Consider the following 12,274-nt stretch of genomic DNA (forward strand, 5'->3'; position numbering starts at 1 on the left):
ATGTTGGTGCTGCTGTGCGTTGCTTGAAGAGTGTGTGGAAGGTTCCCAGTGAGAGGGTCCCGAGTTCTTGGAGTGGCTCAGGCCGTGTGTGGTACGTGGCTTGGGGGTCTGCGCTTTACTCCCAGGCCAGTGTTCCCATTAGAGGGTGAGAACGGCCAAGTGACGTTGGTCTCATTAGGTTACTGGGCCATGTGATTTATGGGAATATGGAAGGTAAAACTGGCCAAAGAGAAGGAGTGAAGCATATTCTTAGGAACATGAGAGGGTGACTGATAACTTGGCAGCAGTTCTCAGCCCCTCCCCTCCTCCCTCCCGCCTCCCTACCCCCCAGTGTGCTATGATTTCTTCCCCAGGTCTTTTCCCTTGTTTGAATTTCCTTATACATGTGAGTGACATTTTCTAGCTTAGTATCTGTCAGGAAAGAGAGTGCTAAGGGCTGGCAAAGAGAGAATCACACGGCATGTTTCCCCTCTGTTCTCCCCACTCCCGTCCTTGGATCAGCAATAGCAGTGTTGTTGTTTGGGAAGTTGCCGTGTCCCCACTGTTTACAATTTCCTCCAAATCTGTAGCCACATAAGGAGGGAAACAGAGAGGATCGAGGAGGAGAGGCTCTTCTCTCTTGCCCCGAACCCTGGCCTGGGGCGCCTCCTTGTTGTTGGTCAGGCAGGTGGCTGTGGCCTCGTGGCTCCCGCCTAAGGGAGAGGGAACTGGGTTGGTGGAAGACCCTCAAGGCTTCAGGTCCAAGAGGGTTTGAGAAACAGGAGCCACAGCGGGGAAGGTGTTTGCCCAGGCTGCTGGGGCTCTTGTTTCAGACCTTGTTTGGAAACAGCCCAAAGTGAAAGAAGGAGGTGATACTGAGGCTGGGATCTGGGACCCTTTGCTGCAGTGCTGCAATGTTTGAGCCTGGACACACCTCTCCTGGAGCAACAAAATACAAAGAAACTGTGTGGGACTAAAAATAACTGCATGCACTGGCAGTTGGGGCGAATTGTTGACAAAAGATAGAGACCAAAAAACCCAACTGCCACTTTTGAAGAGCCCAGAGCAAAAGCAGGGGTTCGGGAGCAAAAGCAGGGTACTGTGAATGCCCCCTGCACACAGTACCACCTAAGGAATGGGGAAACCACCTAAGCTACCCCTGCAGCCCGACCCCTGGACACACCCCTACCCTCACCCCATATAAGGAACAAGCTCACCCCCACTCAGGGAACAAATGAGCAAGGGAAACTGTTGTTTGTTCTTGTTTCCCCCGGCTGCAGCAGGGGCCCCAATAACCCCTTGCCTGAATTTCTTGTCTGGCCTCTGATCAATTTCCATTGATTAAGGAGGCCAAGAACCCTGGTGGGTAACAACATTACTTGGAGCAAACATCAAGGGTACAGAACATCAGCACTTACTAAACCTTACTAGTGCACGACTTGATGGGAAAGTAAAGCACCCCCTCAGGCTCCATGTGTGTGAAAAAAAAATTTTTTTTTTTCTGGTAAGGGACTGCACTTTCACATGCTTTCTAACATAGCAGGCCTAGTTAAAGGGTTACAAAAATATCATTCAACTCAACAAACATTTACAGAATACCCACAAAGTGCCAGGCCCTACATAAGTTCAGGAACGTAAAAATGAACAATTAACAGCCCCTGTCTCAAAAATCCCCACCCAATTAGCTGCATGCTCCTCCTCGGCCCTGCCCTCCTCTCTGCCATCCACCAACACAAATCCTACCCCACCCTCCAGACCCAGCCCGAGTTCCACCGAACCCAGAGTCCGCTGAGCTACTCACCGTCCATGGTGAACTGCTGCCACTTCTGAAACTTGGTAGCACTGTATCTCTAGGTTTTATGAAGTGTGTGTCATCTCCCTGGCTAAACTGGAGCTTCCTGAGGACAGAGACCATTGTTAGAATTTTCCAGGGAGGAGCCACATCAGTGGTTTACATCAGACCAAGCGCAGACCGAGCCTCCAACTCGAGGACAATCTCCACTGCCTAGCACAGTGCCTGCCGCCTGCAGACGCTTTATAAAGTTTGTAGTAGCAAAGTCTACAGTCAACTCTCCAACATGTCCATAGGCAGAAATAATCTGAAATTGAGAGGGTAAGAATGAGCAAACAAAAACTACAACTGGCCTCTTCCCTCCTCTTGGCTGGAACAAAAGTCACACCACCTTTACTCACTCCTGCCTGGAGGAGCCAGGGAGGACTTCCTTGTTAACCTTCCCCTCAGCCCCATAAATATCACCCAGCACTTAAGCCCAGACTCCCGCCGTCTTTGAGCCCATTTCCTAAAGTCTCTGGAATGAGTCATGTTTAATAAGTGCTGATGTTTGGGGCAAGAAGAGCCAACCCTCCCAGCTCCTTAACTGGTGAGAAAGGTAAGATGAAGTGCATTTACAGATTTTGGCCACAGGGTGGCAGCACTGCCTAAGTGCTGGTATTTCCGAAGACTCCCCAGACGTGGGCGAGTCGGAGATGAAGTTAGGATCAGGAAAAGGGCACAAGGGAAGTGACTAGGTAAACATTTTTTTTTTTTTTCTGCTAAGTGAGAGAGTTGAGGTGAGTCTCAAACCATTGCATTTTAGAACTGGAAGACACTTTAGAGAAGTGTCTCAAACTTTAATGTGCTTATAGACAGATCACCAAAGAATATTGTTCAAATACAGATTTGATTCTTCTGGTGGAGCCTGAGATTCTGCATTTCTCATAAGCTTTCGGATGATGCCGTTGCTGTTGGTTATTGGACCACACTCTGAATAGCAAAGCCTTAGAGGTCATGTAGATTAATTCTCCTTTCCCCCGATTTATGGATGAAGAGAGGCAGAAGTCCAGACAGAGAAGGTGCCTTGCCTGACGTAGCCATGACTTCAGCACTTAGCTTTCTACATCTCAGCCCAAGCTTCTCACTCTTAGTCCACTTCCTGCCCCACTATATCGTGTGGCCCCCTTTCCTGTTGTGGTGGCATCTCTGTAGCTTGGGAATCAGAACTCTCACTTTTACCACCATTTGGTTTAATCTTTGCTCGAGGCATCACTTTGGTTACTCCCTTATTCGAAACCTTCAGTGGCTCTTCTTTTACCACAAAATAAAGTTCAAATGTCTCAGTCTCATTTTCATGGCTGTACCACATGTGGTCCCACTCTTGCAAGCTTACTTAAATCCATTGTTCCTTAACCCTGTGTTTCCTCTGTAGCTTTCCCTGCTCCTTCCTGTTCCCTAAACATACTGTGTTCAGTCCTCTCTCAGTAGTAGTGGTACTGGCATGGGCTTGGAGTTAGATATTCCTACTTCCTAATTCCAGATCCATCGATGACCTTGGCAAGTTACTTCACCTTTCTGAGGACCAGCATCCTCCTCTGAAATAACCCCTAAGTGGAGTAAATAAAATAACATATGCAAACCCACTCTCATTTCTGAAATCCTTTTCAAAACTTGCATCTACAGTGGTGCCTGACACTTGGTTCTCTGTGTTTGTGTTTCTCTTTGTCTGTTTCCATGAGAGTTAACCAGTCAAAGATCTAACCTGAATCCTGCCTCTTTGGTGAAACCTTCCCCAGCCATTCCTCACCTAGTTGAGCCCACGCTTCTATAAGTTATTTCATCTGTCTATTAGCATTTTATTATTTGCCAGCCCTTTCAGTGAGACCCCATAGCGAGGCTTCAGGGATAACTGGCTGTGTAAGAATTGAGGGATAATGAATGAACTCTTGTTTTAGTATTCGCTGAGTTTTAGAGTACTCCCTGCCTTTCCTCTTGTCACTTGTTGCCTAGCAGCACCAGATCCTGGTAGTCTGTGAATTCTTTAGGGCTAGTTCTTGTCAGTCTCCTTCCAGCCTCTGCATTTTGGGTAAGTTGGTGTTTCCCTTTGTATGTTATTGAATGGCCCCTCCAAGGAAGGGGTTGATGAAATCTCTTTCGGGAAACCCCTAGAAAATAACGATAAGGAAGTAGAGCTTCCTGGTGACAGGAGATGTGTACACTTTCCTATTTCACGAAATTTTTAACGAAGTCCTTACTCTCTTTTATTTCAGAAGAGATTAAGGACAAAAGACCAGGAGGGGAGGGCAAGGTCGTTTAAGGGAGGTCACATACCTCTGACCTAGATTCTGTGAATTATTCATTCAACTGTACCCGAAAGTGTTCATCTTTGCATGTGTGGTCATATATTTATATCACGTGATCCATGATTCCCTTCCTCAGTGGCACTTAGGAGCTCACATCAGGCTCATGACAGTACAATTATATGGTGTGTGCTTTCACTGCAGCAAAGGTTTCTCTGAGGTCTGGAGAGAAAATAGACCAGGAGGGCTGGACACTTTACCTGAGCATCCTGCCTTCTCTTTTACGGGACAGCAGTCTACTCACCCATCACTTTCTCAATCAGGTGATTTTTGGCCTTTACTTCCCCCTACCATGGGTTCATGCCAAAGTCCAGTTATGATTATCTGTGCCTGGAACCAGCTGTTGTTTTAAAAAGAGAGGCCCAAGGAATGGCTTCCTTGCTGATTTCCAGAATTCTAATCTTCTTGTCTCAGCTGGTGGTTTCCAACCCTGGATGCTAATTAGAATCACCTGCAGGACACCTAAACCTAGCAACCCCTGTGCCTTATCCTCAGAGAGGCTTTTTTGATTGGTCTGTGGTGTGGCCCAGGCCCTGGTAGTTTTAAAAAGCTTCCAAGCAAAATAATAGTCATTTCAGAGTGGAGGGAGCAGGAAGGGAAGGGTATTATAGGAAGAAGGAAAAGAATTTGAATAAATGCAGACATGGGAATGTAAAATGTGGGTTCAGATCTTACTACATAGACCAAGGGAGCAGACAGGGTCATACTCTGGGGATTTTTGAATGGCAGCTTCAAAATTTGAACTTCATCTTAACAGATGATAGGAGTCACTAAAAAGTTTTGAGCCACATTAGCCAAGTGTTCAAAGTTAACATCACCAGTAATGAGATAATATCATGGGCCTGATATGGGCTGAGAAGGCATAGCACTGCTTCTGTGGTATTCTTGCCAAAATTGCATAACCTAAGTCTAATCATGAAGAAATATTAGATGATCTCAAACTGAGGGTCATTCTACAAAATAACTGGCTAATACTCTTAAATATGTGAAGGTCAGGAAGGTATAAGGAATTCTGAGGAACTTGCCCAGCTTAAAGAGGATTTAGGAGACAAAACAACTAAATGCAATGTGGTATCCTAGATTGGATCCTAGTTCAGAGAAAGGGCATTAGTGGGAAAGATGATGAAATTTGAATAAAATCTGTAGATTTGTTAATTGATTATATCAATAATAATTAATTGATTTTGATAATCTCTGTGGTTTTACCTACAGCATTAATATTTGGGGAAGTTGAGTGAAGGATATATGGCAACTCGGACTATTTTTGAAACATTTTTGAATGTCTAAAATTATGTTAAAATGAAAAGTTAAGAAAAGAAAAGCAAAATAAGAAGCTTCCAGGTAATTAATGAGTTTCCAGAGTTGAGAACCACTTTCCTAAGTCATCTTGCCTAATACTGTCAGAGTAATCTTGCTGAAAATGCTTTTTGTCATGTTTATGACTTTCTCAAAACTTTTTAGTGACTCCTGTCATCTGTTAAGACGAAGTTCAAATTTTGAAGCTGCCATTCAAAAATCCCCAAAGCATGACCCTGTCTGCTCCCTTGGTCTATGTAGTAAGATCTGAACCCACATTTTACATTCCCATGTCTGCATTTATTCAAATTCTTTTCCTTCTTCCTATAATACCCTTCTCTTCCTGCTCAGCCTCCTGAATTATTTTTCATCCTAAGGCCTATTTCAGATCCTGTCCCTTCACTAAAGTCTTTTATGAGTATTTCTGTTAGAAGCAGTCATCTTTCCTCTCCTTGAATTCTGGTAGGTAGGATGGTGTGGCGTGAAAACATGAGCTTTAGATTCATAAATATGTGAGTCTGAATCCTGGATCCACTTCTACCAGTTCTTGGATAAGGGACAAGTTAACTGATCTTCTTGGAGTTTTGGTTTCTCATTGCCAAATAGGAATAATACTAGTACCTACTTTAAAGGGTCGTTGTGAGCCTTAGATGAGGTATAAACATAAAGATCCCAGCACACAGGAGGCGCCTTCCTCCTCTTGTTCGTAGCTCAGTTGTCCTCACAGAGGTGGTGTGTGGTGAAAGGCTCTTATCAAAATTTCCTCCAGAGCCTGTAAAAGATATTTGTGTCTGGTCAGCACTAAGATGACAGACACACTTGAACTGAATTGAGTGCGTGAGTCTTCAAGCAATTCAACTGAGATTTTTTTCCCCTGGAAGCCAACTCAGAAATAAGTGACCTATGGATAGAGGAATGTAACCCAATGGGGTGGGGGCAGGTAGAGAATGGGTTAGAAACATTGAGAGAAAGCTCTGATGCCTCCCACACCCACCTTTGCTCTCAGCAGGACAGCACTGAGGAAGTAGACTCCTTAGTAAGACTCCCTGAGCCATGAGTCCTGCATAGCAACCCTTCACTAATCCATTCCTTGCCCAAGTGATGCGTACACAGGTGTCACGTCCCCTGTGAGTTGAATACTTTCACCTTTTCTGCTCCCTCTACCCACACAGCTCAGTGTTGGGTGCTGTGGTTTGGCCCCAGGTCCCAGGCCCCTACTACGGGTCTAAGAAGTCAGGGCCAGGACGTGGGGCTGAGGAGGAAGTCAGAGGCCAGCAGGCACTGAAAGAGGCAGGTGGGGCTGCCATTGTTCAAAGGCCACAAACTGGGTGTGTTTTATGACTGTTTTTGCATTTGGAGTCTCCTCTCCTTTGTGATCATTCCAGGGACTCTCCGTCCTCTTTTTCCTTCTCATTACACATGGTTTTCTTAGTGCACCCCTTATATGGCCAGAGAATGTCTGTGCAAATGTTGCAGGAAGGGGGACCCCTTCCACGGCCTGAGAGTGGGCTCTTGTCTAACACTCAGAAATGAATTGTCTGAGGAGACACACGTGCTGTTAAAGCAAGAGACTTTACTGGGAAGGGGCACCTGGGCGGAGAGCGTCAGGGTAAGGGAACCCAGGAGAACTGCTCTGTCATGTGGCTCACAGTCTTGGGTTTTATGGTAATGGGGTTAGTTTCCAGGTTGTCTGTGGCCAGTCATCTTGCTTGGCCCATAGTCTGACTCAGGGTCATTCCTGGTGGCTCACGCATCTATCTCTCAGCCAAGATGGATTCCAGCGAGAAGGACTCTGGGAGGTTGGTCATCTCCTCCCTCTTTTGGCCCCTCCCGAATTCTCACCGTTAGTTTTCAGAGGCAGCACCATGTTCCTTATCAGGACCTCCTGTTGTGAGACAACTCAGGCAAGCAGGCCTGGGGCGGGGGTCTCGGTCAATGGTTTCGGTCAACAGTTTCCTAACACAAATAGTTGACAATTCAGTAAAAATGACTTTTCATGGGGACGAGGAACCTGAGCCTGTTTCTTTCCCAAGGAGATTGAAATTCATAAAAGCTAGCTCTTATGAAGGGATGTGTAATTGTGAGTGTAATGTTAGGGAACAGATGTGTAAGTCAAGGGCAAGACAGAAAACAAAATGCTGTGTTTGTTGAATCCTGAAAACAGAGGGGGCAAAATCATTCTGAAAGGTGGATTTCATTCAGGAGACCTCAGAAATCTTAGAGTGTCCTTTGCCCAGATTAAATAATTAATATTTAATTGAGTGAGAGATGAAGTTAAATTATGGAGTTGTACGATGCTGGGTAAATATTAACTTCTCTGTCTCAGTTTTTTTAATCTGTAAAAGCAGAGATTTTTAGTGAAGACTGTACCTACGTATAAAGTCCTTAGGATAGTACCTGGCACGTGGTGAGTGTGAGTGAGTGTGAGCTATAATAATTATGGGAACAGGCGAAGATGCCACCCTGGTTACCTGGGCGGGGAGGCATCTTCTAACCAGGGTCCTGGCAGGCCAGCTGGAAAAGAAATGGCAGAGGGAGGTTTACCTTCCAGGAATGGAAGGATTAGGTAGCGGTAACTCATAAACAACGTTCTGGAAAATGTCTTAGAGCAAAATGTCAGGAATACCCGGAGGGTGTATGGCTTGGGTCACCGTTATTGTCCCTGGGAGTCTGGGAATGTGTCCTAGAGTTAAATGGTTTCACTGAAAGCCAAGCCTAGAAACAGGCTTCAGGGGATGTCTTGCAAAATGCACTCATTTGCTTAAGGAGTTCCCTGTTGTGGCCAGGCATTACTTTTGTCTGTGTACTATCCTTATTCATAAGGTGTGAGGGAAAGACTGAAAAAGGATAAAATAAAGAAATGTATGTATAAATTAACAGGGCAGAATTAGGACTGGCAGGTGTAAGTTACGAGGACGTATATAAAAGCTTCATGTGAACGTAAAAGGACTTTTTAAAAAACAGATCTCTCCGTATAAATATAGTGAGCTATCTTGAGTGATATCAGATTCCATCCAAAGAAGCACTGAAGCAGAACCACAGGAAACGGATGTATGACCATTTTAGCTAAATGGTTAGACTGCGTCACTGAAGTGAAAGGAGATGAAGGAGAAAATGGACGAGGGTGAGAGAAAATGGGATGGAAAAAGGCACGGGTTGAAAGGAATGTTTACTGAGGGCTCATCACGTACCAGGCTCAGTGTTTAATGCCTTAGATATCTCACCTACTCTTTTACTGTCATTTCCTAATGCAGTAAGAGTTACCCTTGTGTTACAGGTGAGGAAGAAGAGGCTAAGGGAGATGAAGTGACTGGTCCAGGGTCATCCAGCCAGTTAGTGACAGAGCTAGTGTGTTTCACCTCGAAGCTTGTGCTCCTGCCTCAGCATCGGAAGAAAAGTTATTTCTTTCATCAGCGTCTTATAGTTTTTGGAGTACAGGTCTTTTGTCTCTTTAGGTATGTTTATTCCTAGGTATTTTATTCTTTTTGATGCAATGGTAAATGGGATTGTTTCTTGAATTTTTTTCTGATCTTTCATTGTTAGTGTATAGAGATGCAAAAGATTTCCTTGTATTAATTTTGTAAACTGCAACTTTACCAAATTCAGTGATGAGCTCTAGTAGTTTTCTGGTAGCATTTTTAGGATTTTCTATGTATAGTATCATGTCATCTGCAAACAGTGACAGTTTAACTTCTTCTTTTCCAATTTGGATTCCTTTTATTTCTTTTTTTTCTCTGATTGCCATAGCTAGGACTTCCAAAACTTTGTGGAATTAAAGTGGCGAGAGGGCATCCTTGTCTTGTTCCTGATTTTAGAGGAAATGTTTTTAGCTTTTCACCGTTTTGTATGATGTTAGCTGTAGGTTTGTCGTATACGGCCTTTATTATGTTGAGGTAGGTTCCCTCTATGCCCACTTTCTGGAGAGTTTTTATCATAAATGGGTGCTCAATTTTGTCAAAAGCTTTTTTTGCATCTATTGAGATGATCATATGGTTTTTATTCTTCAATTTGTAGATGTGGTGTATCACATTGATTGATTTGTGGATATTGAAAAATCCTTGTATCCCTGGGATAAATCCCACTTGATCATGGTGTATGATCCTTTTCATGTATTGTTGGATTTGGATTACTAGTATTTTGTTGAGGATTTTTGCATTTATGTTTATCAGTGATATTGGCCTGTAATTTTCTTTTTTTGTGGTATCTTTGTCTGGTTTTGGTATCAGTGTGATGGTGGCCTTGTAGAATGAGTTTGGGAGTTTTCCTTCCTCTGCCATGTTTTAGAACAGTTTCAGAAGGATAGGTGTTAGATCTTCCCTAAATGTTTGACAGAATTCACCTGTGAAGCCATCTGGTCCTGGACTTTTGTTTGTTGGGAGATTTTTAATCACAGTTTCAATTTCAGTACTTGTTATCGGTCTATTTGTATTTTCTATTTCTTCCTGGTTCAGTCTTGGGAATTTGTACCTTTCTAAGAATTTGTCCATTTCTTCCAGATTGTCCATTTTATTGGCATACAGTTGCTTGTAGTAGTCTCTTATGATCCTTTGCATTTCTGTGGTGTCAGTTGTAACTTCTCCTTTTTCAAATTGAAGATGATACAAACAGATGGAAATATATACCATGTTCTTGGATTGGAAGAATCAATATTGTCAAAATGACTATACTACCCAAGGCAATCTACAGATTCAATGCAACCCCTATCAAATTACCAATGGCATTTTTCACAGAACTAGAACAAAAAATCTTAAAATTTGTATGGAGACACAAAAGACCCTGAAGAGCCAAAGCAATCTTGAGGAAGAAAAATGGAGCTGGAGGAATCAGGTTCCCTGACTTCAGACTATACTACAAACCTATAGTCATCAAAAGAGTATGGTACTGGGACTTCCCTGGCGGTCCAGTGTTTAGGACTTCACCTTCCAATGCAGGGGGTGCGGGTTTGATCCCTGGTCCTGGAAGTAGGATCTCACATGACCTTGTGGCCAAAAAACCAAGTCATAGAACAGAAGCAATGTTGTAGCAAATTCAATAAAAGACTTTAAAAATGGTTCACATCCAAAAAAAATCTTAAAAAATAAAAACAGTATGGTACTGCACAAAAATAGAAATATAGATCAATGGAACAGGATAGAAAGCCCAGAAATAAACCACACACCTACGATGAATTAATCTGTGACAAAGAAGGCAACATTATATAATGGAGGAAAGACAGTCTCTTCAATAAATGGTGCTGGGAAAACTGGACAGCTACATGTAAAAAAATGAAATTAGGACATTCTTTAACACCATACACAAAAATAAACTCAAAATGGATTAACGACCTAAAAGTGAGACTGGTCACTATAAAACTCCTAGAGGAAAACATAGGCAGAACACTCTGACATAAATAGCAGCAATATCTTTTTTGATCTGTCTCCCAGAATAATGGAAATAAAAATAAAAATAAACAAATGGGACCTAATTAAGCTCAAAAGCTTTTTGCACAACAAAGGAAACCATAAACAAAATGAAAAGACAACCCACAGAATGGGAGAAAATATTTGCAAATGATGTCTCTGACAAGGGATTAATCTCCAAAATTTACAAACAGCTCATGCAGCTTAATATCATCAAAACAAACAACCCAATCAAGAAATGGGCAGAAGACCTAAACAGACATTTCTCCAAAGAAGATATACAGATGGCCAAGAGGCACATGAAAAGATGTTCAACATCGCTAATTATTAGAGAAATGCAAATCAAAACTACAACGAGATATCACCTCGCACCAGTCAGAATGGCTATCATCAAAAAATTCACAAACAATGCTGGAGAGGGTGTGGAGAGAAGGGAACCCTCCTATACTGTTGGTGGGAATGTAAATTGGTGCAGCCACTATGGAGGACAGTATGGAGGTTCCTTAAGGAACTAAAAATAGAGCTACCATATGATCCTGCAATCCCACTCCTGGGCATATACCCGGAGAAAAACATGGTCCAAAAGGATACATGCACCCCAATGTCCATTGCAGCGCCATTTACAATAGCCAAGACATGGAAGCAACCTAAATGTCCATCGATAGAAGAAGGGATAAAGAAGATGTGGTACATTTATATAATGGAATATTACTCAGCCATTAAAAAGAATGAAATAATACCATTTGCAGCAACATGGATGGAGCTAGAGATTGTCATATTGAGTGAAGTAAGTCAGACAGAGAAAGGAATATCACATGATATCACTTGTATGAAGGATCTAAAAAAAATGATATAAATGAACTTATTTACAAAACAGACACAGACTCATAGGCTTAGAGAACGATCTTATGGTTACCAGGGGGGAAGGGTGGGGGGGTTATAGTTACGGAGTTTGGATTGTCATATATACACTGCTATATTTAAAATGGATAACCAGGGATTTCCCTGGTGATGCAGTGATTAAGACTCCGAGCTCCCAATGCAGGGGGACCGGGTTTGATCCCCGGTCAGGGAACTAGATCTCGCATGCCACAACTAAGAGTTCGCATGCTACAACTAAGGAGCCTGCGGGCTGCAACTAAGGAGCCTGCCTGCAGCAGCTAAGACACAGTGCAACCAAATAAATAAATTAAAAGAAGAAAAAATAATAAAATAGATAACCAACAAGTACCAACTGTATGGCACAGGGAACTCTGCTCAGTATTATGTAACAACCTAATTGGGAAAAGAATTTGAAAAAGAATAGGTACACGTATATGTATAACTGAAAAAAAAATTTTTTTTTAATTAAATTTTTAAAAAAGAAGAAAAGTGAAAGAGGAGGAAGGCAAAGCAAGTTTTGGGTGTGGGTAAAGTTTAGGCAGATAATGGTCCTCCCCAAATGTCCGCATCCTAATCCCTGGAAC

At 42.9% G+C, this 12,274-nt stretch overlaps 1 long non-coding RNA gene across 1 annotated transcript in view; it reads left to right on the forward strand.

Annotated features, from left to right (window-relative positions):
* Nucleotides 1-3,954: 3,954 nt before the first annotated feature.
* Nucleotides 3,955-12,274, forward strand: part of LOC309649182 — a 109,861-nt gene continuing 101,541 nt past the window's right edge. Inside the window, exon 1 of the long non-coding RNA XR_014256976.1 lies at nucleotides 3,955-8,533. This is a non-coding gene — a long non-coding RNA (uncharacterized lncRNA). The remainder of the gene's footprint in view (nucleotides 8,534-12,274) is intronic.

The sequence above is a fragment of the Balaenoptera physalus genome (assembly GCF_965194825.1).
Source record: "Balaenoptera physalus genome assembly, chromosome: 19".
Classification (NCBI taxonomy): Eukaryota; Metazoa; Chordata; class Mammalia; order Artiodactyla; family Balaenopteridae; genus Balaenoptera; species Balaenoptera physalus.